The sequence below is a fragment of the Giraffa tippelskirchi genome, chromosome 2 (assembly GCF_054371585.1).
Source record: "Giraffa tippelskirchi isolate mGirTip1 chromosome 2, T2T-mGirTip1v1.2.pri, whole genome shotgun sequence".
Taxonomy (NCBI): Eukaryota; Metazoa; Chordata; class Mammalia; order Artiodactyla; family Giraffidae; genus Giraffa; species Giraffa tippelskirchi.
Genome location: NC_137276.1, coordinates 188,892,988 through 188,910,600, shown reverse-complemented (window position 1 = coordinate 188,910,600; position 17,613 = coordinate 188,892,988). Strand labels below are relative to the sequence as shown.

Sequence of the window (17,613 nt, the reverse complement as noted above, 5' to 3'; positions counted from 1 at the left end):
ATGATGAAATGTCTGTTTTTGTCTTTTGCCTATTTTCTAATTGGATTGTATGGTTTTTTGCTGTTAAATTTTGAGGCTTTATATATTCTAGACAGTGGTTCTTTGTTATATGTGTGGTTTGCTTTTTTTTTTTTCTTCAATCTCAAAATTCTTTTCATCCTCTAAAAAGAGTTTTTCACAGAGTAGAAGCTTTTTCATTTTGATTAAATCTGATGTCTCTATGTTTGCTTCTATGGACTGTGCTTTTGTTGTCAAGTGTAGGAACTCTTTGCCTAGTTCTCAACCCCAAAGATTTTCGCTTATTGTTTTTTCTAAGAGTTTTACAGATATATGTTTTATGTTTAAGTCCGTGATCCATTTGGAGTTAAGTTTTTGTGTGAGGCAGTAGACTTAGGTTGAGTTTCATTTTTTTTCCTCTGAATGTCCAATTGCTCCAGGACTGTTTGTTGAAACGGCCTATCTTTTTGTTGTTGTTGTTGAATTCCTTCTTCGCCTTTGTTGACAATCAGTCAGGCATATTTTCATGAGTCTATTTCTGGGTTCTCTGTTCTGTTCCATTGATCTGTGTGTCTGTCCCTCCACCAATATGCACAGTCTTGATTATTGCAGCTATATAAATCTTGAAATTAGGTACACTGGTAGGTCCCACTTTTCTTCTTATTCAACAGTATCTTAGCCTCCTAGTTTCTTTACCTCCCCATGTAAATTTTAGAATTATCTATATCGACAGAAAAAAAAAAATGTGTTGAAATCTTGGTTGGAATTGCATTAAACCTGTTTATCAATTGGGGGCAAATCAAAATATTTGCAGAGCTTCCCCTGTGACTCAGCAGTAAAGAATCCACCTGCAATACCAGAGATGCCAGTTGGATCCCTGGGTGGGGAAGATCCCCTAGAGTAGGAAATAGCAACCCACTCCAATATTCTTGCCAGGAGAATCCCATGCACAGAGGAGCCTGGTGGGCTGCAGTCCATGGGATCACAAAGGAGTTGGCTGAGTGACTAAACAACAACAATAAAATATTTGCTGTATTGAGTATCCCAATCTATGAACATAGTATGTGTCTCTGTTTATTTAGATCTTTAAAGTCTTTCATCAGCATTTTGCAGTTTTCAGGGAACAAGTATATTACATACTTTGTTTACATCTCAGTGTCTAGCACAGTACCTTCCTAAAGAATGTTGAATTTCACAAAAATCATTGCCATATACAGGAGTGGAATCTTACCATGAAAAGAACCCATAAGCTATAATCCCTTTTTTAAAATGGCTTCCTTAAACTAGGAAAATGCTTTAAAGAGAGCAAATGGCCCAGATAAGAAAGACTTTTCATTCACTGCCTGCAACTAGATACTTTGTAGTTTGGGATTGTAAATCAAATTCCAGTTAAGAACTTATTGGATTCAGCTGTGTGTGTGGGATGTGGTGCAGAGTGGTTCAGGAAGCTGTTTTTGCTTTGCCAATTGCAGAACTCATCTTTATATATTAAAAGAGAGTTTTCATATTTCTGCCAATGATCATTTTTCATTGGTAACCAGAGGAGTTTTGAGTTGTCATTTTGTGGGCTTTATCGGGGAGCTTAAATCCAGGATTGAATTAATCAGAGAACGCAAGATTGGGTTTCTGCATTTTCCAGTTTTAAAATCTACATAATGTTAGTAATAGACTGAACATTTATCATGTTAGTGTTCACAGTGGGGCAATGAAATATAACATTACATAAGTCTTTAAAGAAGATCCTGAGAGTTTAATGTACAGTCTGATGGCAGGAGACCCTTGGGAGCACAGAGAGACATATTCCTCTTAGAACTGTTCGTATGTACGTAAGATGAACAAGCTATCGTGTTTCCACATTTTCTCTTAAGTTTTCAAAGGAAGTAAGTACACAGGAGTAAGGAGGGCAGGGAAGAACAGGACTGTTTTCATTGCTAGGATGGCAGGAAAAGCCCCAGCTGGCATCTATGGGCTATAATAAATAGGTATTTGTTGTGGTCTAACCAACTGTCCTTGAGTAAGTCATTAGTTTTTCTGAGCCTCATTTCCATATTTATACAGGGGAATTGTGATCATGTCTCTGCCTTCCTAAAGTGATAATCAAATAAGATAATGGACAGAGAAGCATATTGTAAGCTCTAAAAAACTATACAGATGTACCATGTTATTCATTCCATAAATATTTATTAAACACCTACTGTGTGCAGACACCTACTGGGTACCATACACCTACTGTGTAACAGTTCACCAAGGAGAGACACACGGGAACCCCTTAAGTACAGTGAAACATCACAGGTGTGCAGAGGTAGAACATTCCAGGGGTAGCAGTGGAACTGAATTACTGAGGTGCAGTGTGCTTTTGGAGTTGAGAAACACTGAAGACACATTATTGTAAAGATCATCTATGTTCAAGTTGAGACTACCCTCAATGTGGATGGCATTAAGAGGAAAAAAAGCTTGATCCAGTTGCCAGTCCTTATTAAATAGGTGGAATGATGAAGAAAAGTCAGTAGTTGGCAGAACTTTGAAGGAAAAGCATGCATGGGCAGATGACATGAACCTCAAGGGAAGCGGGTGGCCGATGATGTGAAGATGGCAAGGAATGGTGAGGAAGCATCACTGTGAAGCCTGGAGAATGGTACTGCCCCAGGCTTAGGGCTTGGGCTATGGGAGTATGACCAGTCTTCTCTTGAGGGGCTGAAGGAGTATAAGTCCTGGGGGAAGAGCTGGACAACAAGTGGAACAGGAGGAGGGAAGACGAGTATGTGAGAAGGGTAAGCATGTGGCATACATGTGTATGCTCAGTCGCTTCAGTCGTATCCAGCTTTTTGTGACCCCATGGACTGTAGTCCGCCAGGCTGCTCTGTCCATGGGATTCTCCAGGCAAGAATATTGGAGTGGGTTGCCATGCCCTCCTCCAAGGGCTCTTCCTGACCCAGGAATCAAACCCTAATCTCCTGTGTCTCCTACATTGCAGGCAGATTCTTTACCCACTGAGCCACCTGGGAAGCCCTTGGGCATGTAGGGCTTCCAGTAATAGCAATAACTGTTGTTTATTGAGCACCTAGGATGTACCAGGTACTGTGTTTGGCTGTTTTGTACAGTTAGTCTTCACAGGATGCTACAAACTAATTCCTGTCATCTGGATTTTACAAATAAGGGCATAAGGTTCAAAGAGGCCACATGCATCATTTAAGGTCACACAGCAAGTCCACATTAGAATCTCTGAACCCAGATCTGCCTGACTGCAAAGCTGAGCTTTTGCACCATTTCACATGTCTTCAGAGAGGTTCAGAGAGCACCATGGGAGGGATTTGGAGGGAAATCAGAGAAGGGAAGAACCCAAGGGAGGAAGCAGAGTCACATGGGAATGAAGATACAATAGAGGACTATTGCCTAGAGATGCTTGTATTTTCGCTGGTGGCTGAAAATGCCAGGGCTGTGAGGATGAGAGCCCTGAGACCTCTGGCAGAGATGAGGCCTGGTGAGGCTAGTGATTGCCTTGCTGCAGGTCCCTGTGGAGCACTACTATCAAGGTATTCTAATGTCTTTTGAAGAAAATTCTCCCAGGCAGATAGTGACAAAGGTCAACCTCTCCTGGCTTTTTTACTCCCTGTGGGGTGGTCAAAGAGGCTTAGCTTCCTAAGTGTCAGTGATCAATCTTTCAGCCCAGATAATGGAGAGCAGAGAAGGACATGTGAGATGACCTCCCACTTGCATGAAGGGTGGGAGCCCATCAGATATTGAGGTGCCTTGGCCACTTTGTGCTTGGGGACCTCTGGAGCTGTGTGATGCAAGCTGGAATTTTCATTAGACTATGGTGAAAAGCAAACACATGTATCAGCCTCTCCCAAGTGACAGTTAGTAGTTACTGTCCAAGACAGCTTTTTAACAGAGTCTGGGGAAAAAAGTATTTTTTTCCTTCCTCAGCATCCTGGCACAGCTAATGTCCTACTTTCCTTTATTGCAGCTAAAACAGCAATCCCACGTGTAGTATTATCCATTGACATTTATGGGCACAGGCTAGGACCAGAGACTTTTCTGGAAGCAGGTTTTGATACCTGAGGGGAGTGGTAGCACTCCAGCTCTGCAGCCAGGTAAGAGTGGCCTCAGGTGAGAGAGATCAGGTTGGAAGACACAAAGAACAGCAAAGAGGACAAATAAGTAACTGAAGAAAAGTTATGACTCTCACAACCTTGCTTTCAGTTAAGGTCTTCCTGCTGGAATTCTTGATTGAGGTAAAAATAAACCTGCCCTTCAAAGTAACACATGTGCCGTCTGATCCTGTTCGTCACAGGAGGGGTTGGGGCAGTGAGAACATGAAGAAATGCCCTCAGAAAGGATATAATAAGGAAACAGAAGTGGAAATAGCCTTAAAAGCCTGTGCTTGGCATAAGCTGCTTGCAGAAGAAGTTGGATCCTTGTTGTAAACATGATTTCTGCTTCTTCACAGGTGGAAGGTTCTCTTTTTCCCTTGAATCATGCTGTCACTTTATCTCCACCTCTGTTGTGACATGTTTCACCTTCCACACTCTTTTGTAGTTTTTGTTTTTTCTGCTTCTACTGAACTGATGATTCTTCAGAGGCAGCACTAGTCCATTCTATACCATCTGCAGCGCTTTGCATTCAGTAGCTCTTCAGTGTTCGACTGAAAGAATGAACCCAAGGACACTGTGATTCCTCTAAATTTCTTTACTAAACTCTTTACTTGGCCACCAAAGATGACACCTTACACAGCCAGCTTTCTCCTTTTTCCAGGATCAGGGACTAAAGTAGATAAAAAGTGTTCTATAATGCTTTGAGTGTGTAGGAGAGATACTTTCTGTTTAGGGAATGTTGCTAAGCCCTGTCATCAAAAATAGCCTTTCCGTCTACGTCCAAGATCCGTCAGGGCAGAGCAGATTGGCAAGGGTGGTTTCAAAGGAAAAAGCAATGTAATGCCTTCTGCTCACAGCCGCACAGGTGCCAGTGGAGGAGGAAAATGTGTGTGATTGCAGCTCAGGATGCTAAGTGCTATAAAAATGGAGCCAACCAACCAACCAGTGTGCAGAGATCTATATGTGTTTTAAATACCTTCCCCGACCTTTGTATATTCCTGTGTACTCAGTGATCCCAGGCTCAGAGTCTTTCAAAAGCAACTGATGACTAGAGATCTCACTGTATAAGCAGAGTGAGTGGCCCTTTAAGAGGGACCCACTTAGCCCATGGAGATGGCAGAAGCTCAGAATGGCAAGAGCAGAGGGAACGGGGAGAGCCAGCCAGAAGGACACACGTGGAACCCCGAGTCCTAGGCAGAGCAGCTCCTTCCTGAAGGCTGCTGTTGCTCCTTCAGAAACTGCTGCCCAGACATTGACAGGAAACCAAATCAGTGACAGGACCGCTGTTTTAATGTTTGCAGAATCTACTCTGAGCACAAGTGCCTCTGTGAAACTAAAGAGCTGGAGTCTTTAGGGGTTTTTTTCTTCTCAAATCTTGAATCTGGCCTTTCTTGGAAAGTTGAAGCATCGATTGGGCAAGTAACCACAGTCATCCTGAATGTCAAGCGGAAAGGAGGGATGGGCAATGAAGGACCGAAGCTGGGATGAGGAGATGCACGTTGCCTGCAGCATGGGTTGTACAAGAAGCTCTAGGATGGTCATATCCAGTGGTTGCTTGGATTTGGGTGGCCTGGCTTTAGGATAAGCATGTTTGTCCAAATAATAGATTGTTGCACTAAGATGGATCTGTCTCATCTACCCTAAAGAAAAGAATCTTTGTACCCTGTGTTTTTGAGACATTATCACTGATCTTTATATAAAGATTGTCTATTAATAAAAGCCATGAGCAGGACCCTGCCAAGATTCCCATCATTTGTTTAATCAGCTGCATCAATGCAGCGGTTTTCAATTAGTAGAGGTATCCATTTGTACCTCTTATTTGCTTATAGGCACAGAGGCCAAGTCACCAAGTTGGGGCTCCTCGTGATCCTCCACATGGAGCTGGCTTCTCACTTGCCCAAAATGGAGATAACTGCTGTGTGTATGTGTCTAGGTCGGAGGGGGCAGGCTCCAGGGAAGGTAGCCTCTCTGCCCACCCCTCCCCACCAGTCCTGCCAAGGTGCAGGGTGGGGGCCGCATAAAAGCTTGCTCAGGCAGCTCCTGAGCTGTGGGACTAGTCAGAGGCTCCTTCGCTGCATGGCCACCCTGACCTCTGCCCAAAGCAAGAAAATAAGATGACAGAGCTGTGGTCACACAAAGCCTGTTAACTATATTGGCTGTCTTTGTTTATTTCGGAACTCTGGACTTTTTTTTTTTTTTTTAACAAGAAATTTGAACCACATTTTGTTTGAGATATTCCAGAAAGATGTAGCAATGTGGTTACCATTTTATAAACTTTTAAACAAAACTGTTAGTGGTTCACAACTTTGTTTAAAGAACAATGGCTTTGGAGCACAGGCCAGTCTTCTCAGGACCCAGAGGACAGTGACCAAAGCGAAGAAGAATCCAGTTCAGAGCTGGCTGACTGAGACCTGCTCTGGCAAAAGCCAGGAATCCAAATGTTAGCACTGAGGGCCTCTTCCCTTTCTGCTGGAATGGCAGTGAGTTTGGCTCTGTTGCTTAGCTAATTTCCACCAGTGCCCTCAGCTTGTTAACTCTCCTCAAGTGGAAGAGAAATTCAGGCAAAGTGGGGATGAAAACAATCACTTCTGGTAGACTGAGCCACCGATTTTAACATAGCTAGTTCACTACACGACCATTGGCATCCTCGTTTCTTGGATGTTTTCTGCTTCTGTCATCACTTCTCTCTGTAACAGCCAAAATCTCCGCTATGCTTTCATTCTAATATTTCTATTAAAATAATCTGCCTGTATCTAACTTTTTCCTCAGGAGATAATTTATATTTATAGGAAATCTCATTTATGAGTTTTTTTTCCTGCTGTTGTTGACTGTAGCTATTACTCTTTTTAGGCTTTTGTTAGAGTGAATGCCCTCAAGAACATTTAACAGGAAGTATATTTAAGTCTCTTAAACATTCCTCTAAAAGTATACAAATATTTATGCATATATCAACTTTTCTAGACATTTTACAAAGCTGATTTAGTAGATGATGTATTCTTTTACCAAAGATTAAAATTGAAATAGCCCATAACTGGAGCGGACCAACAATGCAGATTTGGGGTTGGCAACACTCAGTTTCCAAGTACATAAGACACATAGGAATTACAGGAATTTAGTTTGGTAGAATCCTTTTTTACATGTGTTTTTGAAAACTCAGTTTACCCTCTAGAAAGACATTTCTTTTGGATCAACTGCAATCCCTATTTAACAACTTCACAGCTTACAAGTTAAGACTCTAATTAAAATATTAAATTCTGGGGCAAAGAGAATTCCAAGAAGAGTCCATAATTATTGAAAAGGGTAGTTAAAGAGCTGTACAATTAACCATTTTTACCCTTAAATATAGCATTTCTCATGTATCCTTCAGGCAGTACTGACAAGGTATTTCCTAGAGATTAATGACACTGAGTTAATGGGCTGAGGGAAGGTCATTAATCCTTACACAAAGGTAGCTTGGAAAGTAGGAGTGAAAAACAACTGCTGGGTCAAGATGATACAGTCCCAGGAGATGTTTCAGAAGATGTTACCTTTGCAGAAGCCCGCACTTAACTACTGTTCTCATCCCCCTTCTCCACAAACAAAATCTTTTTTATCAGTTGGCTTCCTCTTCACACTCTTTCTCAAATGAAACTCATCTTGGAAGTCCTTTGTTTTCACATAGCTTCTCACCATCAGACTCATTTATTGGTGTGAACAGAGTTGTGCTTGGGAGTCTAGAAATCCAAGCAATCAGAATATATTTCCTACAGTTTCAGTTAAATAACATATCTGTGCATTCAAGGCATAAGATATGCAGGAAATATGAAGTTACTGTCAGTGGTTCAGTTCAGTTCAGTCGCTCAGTCGTGTCCAACTCTTTGCGACCCCATGGACTTCAGCACACCAAGCTTCCCTGTCCATCACCAACTCCTGGAGCCTACTCGAACTCATGTCCATTGTGTCGGTGATGCCATCCAACCATCTCATCTTCTGTCGTTCCCTTCTCCTCATGCCTTCAATCTTTCCCAGCATCAGGGTCTTTTCAGTTCTTCACATCAGGTGGTCAAAGTATTGGAGTTTCAGCTTCAGCATCAGTCCTTCCAGTGAATATTCAGGACTGATTTGCTTAAGGATGGACTGGTTGGATCTTCTTGCAGTCCAAGGGACTCTCAAGAGTCTTCTCCAACACCACAGTTCAAAAGCATCAATTCTTCGGCACTCAGCTTTCATTATAGTCCAACTCTCACATCTATACATGACTACTGGAAAAACCATAGCTTTGACTAGACGGACCTGTGTTGGTAAAGTAATGTCTCTGCTTTTTAATATGCTGTCTAGGTTGGTCATAGCTTTTCTTCCAAGGAGCAAGCATCTTTTAATTTCATGGCTACAGTCACTGTCAGTGGTAGGCTAGGGTTAATGGAACAATCAGACCTAGACACCACCTCAGTAAATCTGAAGAGGTTGATTCATCATAAGGACACAGAAACAAGTCAGTCTGGCCAGGATGCTGTGACAGGCAGAGTACATGCTTCCAGACTGCAGAATACCACCAAAGCTGTACCCTTGCAGATAATGCCAGACTTGGTGGAATCTCATTTCTCCTCCAGGCCAGTGTAGACTAAATCCATTCTGCATGCCTGCTAATCTGGATCTGTTCTAACAATGCTCCCATCTGGGAAGATTCATTAATTTCAAGATTAAGCAGGGTTCAGTGTAACTTCTAGGACTGTGGTGGAGATAATGAGAAAGAATGGCAGGAAATCTAGAGCTACCTGGTGAAGGATTGTTCCAGGAAGCCCTACTTTGGCTTTTTACCGAGAAAAGAGTTAAAAGCTAGAGAATGATCACTGAGTTGTGGGTTTTGTTTATTTTTTTAAAAAAGGTCTGCCTTCATGTACAGGCATCATATTCTGTAACTGTGTGTCCTTGTGAGAGGGGCCTCCCCATTGACTCAGTGCTAAAGAATCCACCTGCAGTTTGGGAGATGCAGGAGATGCAGGTTCAATTCCTGGGTCGGGAAGATCCCCCTGGAGGAGGGCATGGCAACCCACTCCAGTATTCTTGCCTGGAGAATCCCATGGACAGAGGAGCTTGGCAGGCTACAGTTCATAGGGTTGCAAAGAGTTGGACAGGACTGAAGTGGCTTAGCATGCATGCACATCCTTGTGAGAGTTTTCAATTCAGAAGCTTGTACCCTTGCTTGTGCTAGAGTGTGTTGCTCACCTTCCTGCTAGGAATGCTCGCTTTCTTTGGAATACTTTAGATAAGTTCAACACCATCTGATTCACTCAAGTGATGTCTGGCTGTTCTATAATCCTGGGCTGATACTCTGATCCCCATAGTATGTTTTCACATGTTTGGAAATTTTTAAATGCCAGAGGTTATTTTACTGTTTAAAAAAAAAAATGCTGAAATTTAATGAGATAGCACAAGTATGCTAAAGGAAACTCTAAGGAAAATGTTTTGTGGTCACTAGGGCAATGGGTTGAAATGCAAAAACCCCACTAAGACAATGGCTGGCGTTTTGCCACTGACTGTATCTGATCTAACCCTGAAAGCATTAAGTTCTTACGGATTTTGTGACAGAGTCAAGAGAAGTAAATCTGTAGCTCCCAGTTCAGACTGAACTACTGTTTTAGTGCTGCAAGTACAGGTGAAAATCTTTATATTCATCCATCCTGTTTAAAAAAAAAAAAATCCTTGTTTATACACAGATTAGTTCCACTAGACCTAGCTGAACTTTTGGAGTTCTTGTTTTCAACTGAAATTTCCTTGTACAGATGAACTATCCAGATGTGGATGGGAACATAATAATAGAATTATGTGCTGAAATAACTGAGATTACTTAGGTCATGGTTGCAGTTTTATGATGCCATCTGGGGAAATTACTAAGTGCATGTGAATTTGAGGTAAGCTAAAGTTTTTCTCCCTTCAGTAGACATTATGGCCTCTTTTGGCACTTTTTTGGTATTGGAATTTGCTGGTTACTTTGCTTACTTTAAGAGTGATGGATCTGCAACTCTGTCACAATTTGTACTGGAGTTTTCCTTCCACACAAATGGCAGGTATTTAATGTGTCAGGACAGTCTGTCTGAAACCTGACCTAACCACTTAACAGTAAAATAGTAAAACTTGCTATTCTGTGTGTACAGATGCTGTCTTTCCAAATTAGGAAAGAAGATATAAAACGCTGTATAAGTGCCTTTGTTTTAACAGGAGAAATTTAATGCTCTACCATTAACATTCTCCCAAGGTAATGTTACATAAATAATTACTGCTACACCGGAAGAGTCATTTCCCATTCTGGAATAATTTGCACACATTTAGGAATTTCATTGTCTCCTCAAAATCCTCTGGGCTGTGGGCCCATAAATTATCACATTTTGATGGAACTTCCATTACACGATCTAACTTTTATGGAAGAAGAGAGCAAGAGAATTGCAAAAATGTAGTGACTTGCTTATGGTTAGAGAATCTCAAGGAAGGGAAAAGAATATTCCTGCTTATTTAACATAGGTCAAGAAAATTTGTGGTTTACTTTCAATAATCAACTTTCTGGAAATTTTTTTATGCCCAAACCACAAAATTTGGCATTTTAAATTCATACCTGTCTGGGGCATGTAGTATCTAAAACAGTGGTTCTTAGGGTCCCTAAGAAAACCCGTTATTCAAATGCCGGTTCCCTTGGTTTCTAGATGACATTTCTAGCCAAAGGCTTCTTAATTTGGTTCAAGGAGCCCAAATTTTGTGTCTTTGTGTATCCAGGATCTTGTAATGTTTACCAGCTTTTCAGGAAGACCTGACATGCCACATTTTCAAGACTGAATTTTGTTCAGTTCAGTTCAGTTCAGTTCAGTCGCTCAGTCATGTCCGACTCTTTGCGACCCCATGAATTGCAGCACGCCAGGCCTCCCTGTCCATCACCAACTCCCGGAGTCTACCCAAACCCATGTCCATCGAGTCGGTGATGCCATCCAGCCATCTCATCCTCTGTCATCCCCTTCTCCTCCTGCCCCCAGTCCTTCCCAGCATTAGGGTCTTTTCAAATGAGTCAACTTTTGCATGAGGTGGCCAAAGTATTGGAGTTTCAGCTTCAACATCAGTCCTTCCAATGAACACCCAAGACTGATCTCCTTTAGGATGGACTGGTTGGATCTCCTTGCAGTCCAAGGGACTCTCAAGAGTCTTCTCCAACACCACAGTTCAAAAGCATCATTCTTCGGCGCTCAGCTTTCTTCACCATCCAACTCTCACATCCATACACGACTACTGGAAAAACCATAGACCCAATCTATAACACCAGGAATTTTCTATATTATTAATAATGATAATAATGCTGCTGCTGCTGCTGCTAGGTCGCTTCAGTCGTGTCCGACTCTGTGCAACCCCGTAGACGGCAGCCCACCAGACTCCTCCATCCCTGGGATTCTCCAGGCAAGAATACTGGAGTGGGTTGCCATTTCCTTCTCCAACACATGCATGCATGCTAAATCACTTCAGTCGTGTCTAACTCTATGTGACCCTGTGGGCAGCAGCCCATCAGGCTCCTCTCTCCACGGGATTCTCTAGGCAAGAATACTGGAGTGGGTTGCCATAAATTTCTCCTGATTATTGAGCACTTATTATTTGTCACTAATGGTAGTTAACACTTTATATTTCTCATTTATTGTTCCCCCAAAAGACAAATACAGTTTTCATCTTCATTTTATGAGGAAACTTAAAGCTTTGAGAGGTTAAATAACTTTTTGGAGATTAAAACCCATGATGTCATCTGGAAAAAAATCCATGCTCTTAGGCATTAGGCATTATGCTAATGAGTACATCCATTTGCTGATTTAGTAATAACTGGCTTTTGTTTGATATTGATATATTCAGTTCAGATAGCCCTTACTCTGTTCCTACTCTAGTCTAGAAGTTTGGTGGACTCGTACACTTTATGTACTGTTTCCCCTTGAATTTGTGTGAACATGTCTATGTTGCCCTTGTAAAGTTTTAAACAAAAATATAACTGTGGAATACCTGTATAATCTTGGAGTCTTGGTTGTTTTTGGTGGGAATCTGAGCCAATTCACTGGGAAACTTGAACTTCCCAAGCTTCAAGATGGCACTTCGTTATTATGCCTTCAGATCTCTTCTTGTGTTAGGAAGGGTGAGATTCCATTAACAGGTGAATCTTATGACCAAACCTCTCCCCACATCTTCCTAAACAAGGAGTCTGCCATGTATACAGTGCACCAGACAGAATTAGGACACCTGGTTTCTATACCCCAATCCTCTACAGCAATAAGGCACTATAATTTGATCATTTCAGTTGTATGTTCTCCATTTAGGGTGACCCACTGCCCCAGATTTCCCGGGACAATCCTGATTTTAGCAGTGAAAGTCCTGAAGCCTAGAAAATTCCTCAGTCCCAAATACAATTCGACCAATGATTGTCCTACCTCCTTTATTTTTCCAGAGCTGTGTCCAAGCCCCAGATTCCAGCACTTCTGCTTTGTTGACTCTCCTGAATAGTATAAATAAATCTTTTAAACTAAGAAATTGGGCAACTCTGGCTCAGATTCATAAGTGTGTAGTGGACCATTAGAGATATAGAACTTGAATAGACCAAGAAAGACCTATATAAATTTTGGAGGAATTTACAGATACTTAGCTTAAAAGATTTGTGAAAGAAATGATTTTTTGTTTTATATTGCCTTCACTTTTGTTTCAATTCTATCTCTTCAGGGAGTAGGCTGAGTCTTAGAGGAAACATTTCTCTGATTGTCAAAGTTCAAGTGGTAAATCACCATTTGACATTGTCAGACCATCATAAATGTCCCTAATATACAAAGATGTCCTTGTCAGCAGTATTCCAAGCATAATAAGTAGGATGTAGGGTTAGATTGAGACTTCTCAAGTGGTTCAGTGGTAAAGAATCCACCTGCCAGTGCAGGAGACACAAGAGATGCAGATTCTGTCCCTGGGTCGGGAAGATCCCCTGGAGTAGGAATTGGCAACCCACTCCAGTATTCTTTCCTGGAAAATTCCATGAATAAAGGAACCTAGCAGACTACAGTCTATGGGGTTGCAAGAGTTGGACATGACTGAGCACTCATGCACAGCATTAGATTAATGGACAGTAGCACAATAGTTATATATTGTCCTGACTTTTCAGTTCAGTTCAGTTCAGTCATTCATCATGTCCAACTCTTTGCGACCCCATAGACTGCAGCACACCAGGCCTCCCTGTCCATCACCAACTCCCAGAGTTTACTCAGACTCATGTCCATTGAGTCAGTGATGCCATCCAACTATCTCATCCTCTATTGTCCCCTTCTCCTCCCGCCTTCAATCTTTCCCAGCATCAGGGTCTTTTCAAATGAGTCAGCTCTTTGCATCGGGTAGCCAAAGTATTGGAGTTTCAGCTTCAGCATCAGTCCTTCCAATGAATATTCAGGACTGATTTGCTTTAAGATGGACTGGTTGGATCTCCTTGCAGTCCATGGGACTCTCAAGAGTCTTCTCCAACACCACAGTTCAAAAGCGTCAATTCTTTGGCTCTCAGCTTTCTTTATAGTCCAACTCTCACATCCATACATGACTACTTTAGCCAAATGATTTTATTTATTCTTTCATACTTTTAGCCAAGTTTGCCAAACAAGAATTATAATGGAAAATGCTAGTGATTTTTTTTAAATTCAAGTTCTAAATACTTTTAATTTTATTTAAGAAACAAGTCTCCACCTCAATTACATGATTTTTCTCCCCTAATATGAAGTTATTTTTGCATTGATTGCAGAGAAATACAATAATAAGTTTTTAAACTCTGAACTACTAACTGCACCTGCTTGGGATCTAAAACTGAAATGGAAAACACAAGGCTTAACCCCACATGCTCCCTGATCAAATGCAAACGTTCTTAAAATAGCTCCGGGTGAAGATGTTTGGAGCAGCTGAAGACCAAGGAGCTGGTGTCCCTAGTCACAACCTGGCAGTTAATACCGTGGCTCAGAGGCAGCTGCCTCTGTCTCTTTCTGTCTCAAAGCCTGGAGCAGCAGCTCCTAGAAGAGCACAGAAGCAGCCTCTGCTTTACCCACATTCCTGTCCTCCCTGAACTCCACTTTCCTAGTCAGAGGATTGTGCCTGGATCCATCAAGGGGATCTGAGACATTCTGTCCAAGCCACTAGAGCGAAGTGTTGGATTGGCCAAGAAACTCATTTGGGTTTTTCCATAAGATATTACAAGAAAACCCAAATAAACTTTCTGGCCAACCCAATAGCTAAACACCTCCAAACAATTATAATAAACCTTAAATAGGTACACAATAAATTCCAGGGAAAAATGTAAGGAAGAAATAAAGTGCATCTGATTGATCATAGCTAGTAGTAACAGAGAATACTAGCTATGAGTGGTACCCTACACCCTGTTATCTTCAGTGTCCCAGTTACCAGCAGATTAGTTTATTCTCTTGAAGTCCACCAGGAAGAACTTCACTCAAGACTGCTCTGTTCAGCTCTGCCTATCTTGATAGAGCTCTCAATTAACTCATACATCTCAGTTGATATAGCTGTCAGCTTACCATTTTCCCCCATAATTTTGTCCTGTGATATTTTCACTTACCATTGATAAACTGCTTCTCTCAAGGGCCCACTTATGCATCCACCAGTAGGGTCTGGGCTGGGTGGACAATTGGTCTAATCTGATCTGACAGCTTTTTATGTTGCCAGACTTTTGGCACTAACCAGCAGTTTAAAATTCTATTTGCATTCACATGTAGATGAGTATACTATTATACTATCCTGTTCCCATCGTAAAAAGAAGAAAAAAGCAGTAGCTTATATCTTGTTTAGAAACTACACTAATATTTTGAGGGCCAGAGGAAAGAACTGTTGGGTGAGTGTAGAAGGGAGGAGGAGGCAGGAAGATGATGGGATGTGGGAAGGCCTGAAACTCTCCCATTGGCAACTTCCAATTGGCCACCACCACCTTCAACCAGTGCTCGGAACTGTGAGTACTCATGTTGAAAACTCACAATTTTTCTAGACTTCATTTGAGAAATTATTTAAGGAGACTGCATTAGAGAGAACATTAGCTGGGCTGGTTCCTTAAAGGTGTAAAACCTAGTTTTTCCATCAGCTGAACAGGGAATAATACTTGCATTTCCTATTATGTAGGGTCACCTTAGGATCCAGTGAGCGACTGATACCCGAATTCTGTAAACAATGTAGGACACCTCCCAGATATAAAATGACCCTGTGGTTACGAATGACACCTTTATACAAAGTTTCCTTAACCATAGTGAGCAGCACAGTACTGCCACTCTTTCTGTTGTAGCCTCGGGTGATTGACTGTCTTTGTCAGACAAATTAGACAGAAACATCTTGAACTTTCATCAGATTTGAGCCCCAGATAGCCATGAGGCTATCTAATACAAATTTTGCTCTAATGTCCTCCGTAGAGACATCTTGTCTAACCCAATTCTGAAGGAGCAAACTATCAGTATGTGAGCCTTTGTTTGACATCTATAATTTAGAACAGAAATGTTAACGTCCCTCAAAGAAGGCTCAAGTAGTTTCAGTAAAATGTATATTCCAATCTGATTATTTGATTATTTGGTCCCTGGAATTCTCTCCGAATCTTGCAGACACTAAATAAACCTTTATAAGTAGGAAAAATTTTTTTCTAGTCTTTTTCTTTTAATTAGAAACAAAGGAGAAAATATCATGGTAAGCAACATGAACAGTATTAAGGTTCAAATCACTAATAACTGGCCCCTCTGTGAAGATTTCTATACTCAGAGAATATAGAAACCACTTTTGCTCCATTCACTGCTGTATCTCTGGTAACCCAACATGTAGTAGGCACTCTAAACATTTGTTGAATGAATGAACAAATGAGCAAACTAATTAAGCCCGTTTACCATAACAGTGTTCTACCTAATTATAATGAAACAAACAAAACAAAAAAATTATGTTGTTCTCTGTATGAATGACTATTAAATGCTGGTGGCCACTTAGTTCTGTCTGGAGGCAAATAAAAGCAATTTTTGGGTTTTTTTTTTTAATGTTTTTTAATGTAACATATTGAAGAGGAGAGGCATATATTTCAGTAGTAATGAAAATTTTCTTTTACGTTAAGACAAGAATAACATGGGCTCTCTTCTGAAGAATACAAGGCCCTTTACTTTTGTTTTTCCCCATCCCTGGAGCTCATCCCCATTGCTCTTGAACTGGTGGCCCATTGCAACATCTATCCCATACAATAGGTAAATGGATCATCATTTTGAATCCACAATAAAGTATCTGTATCTCCAGTGACAATGCCAGTATCTAAGACCAATTCTTGGCTAACAAATTTTTTTATTCAACAACAGTTTAAATGAAAAAAGAAAAACACATACAAACTTTAACAGAAGCTAAACTCTTAAAAAAATTTTTTTTACACTTTTTTGTTTATAATCAATACTTTCTTCATCCTAGAATTTTTACAGAATATTTTTGCATTGGTAATCTTAAGAACCCAAACTCAACGTTGCTCTGGGAAATTACCTGAAAAACTCTTGTAAGCATAGACTTGTCTTAATTGCCCAACATATTTGTTTTAAAGAAATAAAAATAGCCCATGAGTATTATTGCTGGCTTTAGAAATTTTCAATAGCAAAGAGCTCTTCAAATATTTGTGCTGATTTTTAATTAAGTATAATATGAGTTTCATAATAGTGTCAACTGATGACTGTAGAGATGTATTTACTTGGAATATTTGTTTTGAGAGGATAGAAGATTGATGTATTAGAAAGTATCATCATAGGAAAAGTATTTTTAGTTGAAGCAAGAGGAGCATTGCCACAGTTTGGAAAAGTTTTCACCAGTAGTACGCTACCCCTTGCCCTCCTTTATTACAAGCCTAATGCACACAGAACATGGTGAATGTAGCTGAGCCGTGTATGCGTTGCATTTCTTGCAGTACTTTGTAAGACTTGCATAGATATTGAAGAAAGATGTGATCATCAGGTGTAATGAAAAAGAGTGATTGAATATGTCACAGAAATTTTAGCTGAACACGTATCTCTCGAACTGGATCTGTATTCAAAACTATACATTCACCCTAAACACTGACTAATACTCCCACTGACCAAGTACAGTAAGCAGAACTTTCTCTGGTATCATTTGGCAGCAGTCAGGCTTCATTTCCCATTGACACTGAGGTTTGTTGTGCCATAAATATCCAGTCATGCTTTGGGGTGATAGGTGTCTTCCAAGACCTTCCAAAAAACCCCACCTCAAGAATCTGCTTCTCTTCTCTGGCCCCCATTCATCAAATCTTGCCCATTTATCAAATCTTTCGCACCAAAGAAATATGAACAAAAGGAAAGGAAAAGGAATACCTCTAAGTTGCCATTTTAAGATGTCAATTTCTTCTGTCTTTCCATAAAAAGAAAATGCCTCCTAACCAGTCTAGCCTATCCAATACACTTCTCCATTGTTACCACATTTGGGATGATTTTGAAATTATGCATTGATCATTTACATCAGTTTGCAAAATCAAGCTATTACCAAG

The 17,613-nt window shown here is 40.8% G+C and overlaps 2 protein-coding genes across 8 annotated transcripts in view; one reads left to right on the top strand and one right to left on the bottom strand.

Annotated features, from left to right (window-relative positions):
• Positions 1-17,613, top strand: part of CMSS1 (cms1 ribosomal small subunit homolog) — a 401,056-nt gene that overhangs the window by 307,643 nt on the left and 75,800 nt on the right. The window lies entirely within an intron of this gene.
• The window catches only part of FILIP1L (filamin A interacting protein 1 like), a 314,206-nt gene that overhangs the window by 295,825 nt on the left and 768 nt on the right, over positions 1-17,613 (bottom strand). The gene's annotated exons all lie outside the window — the stretch shown is intronic.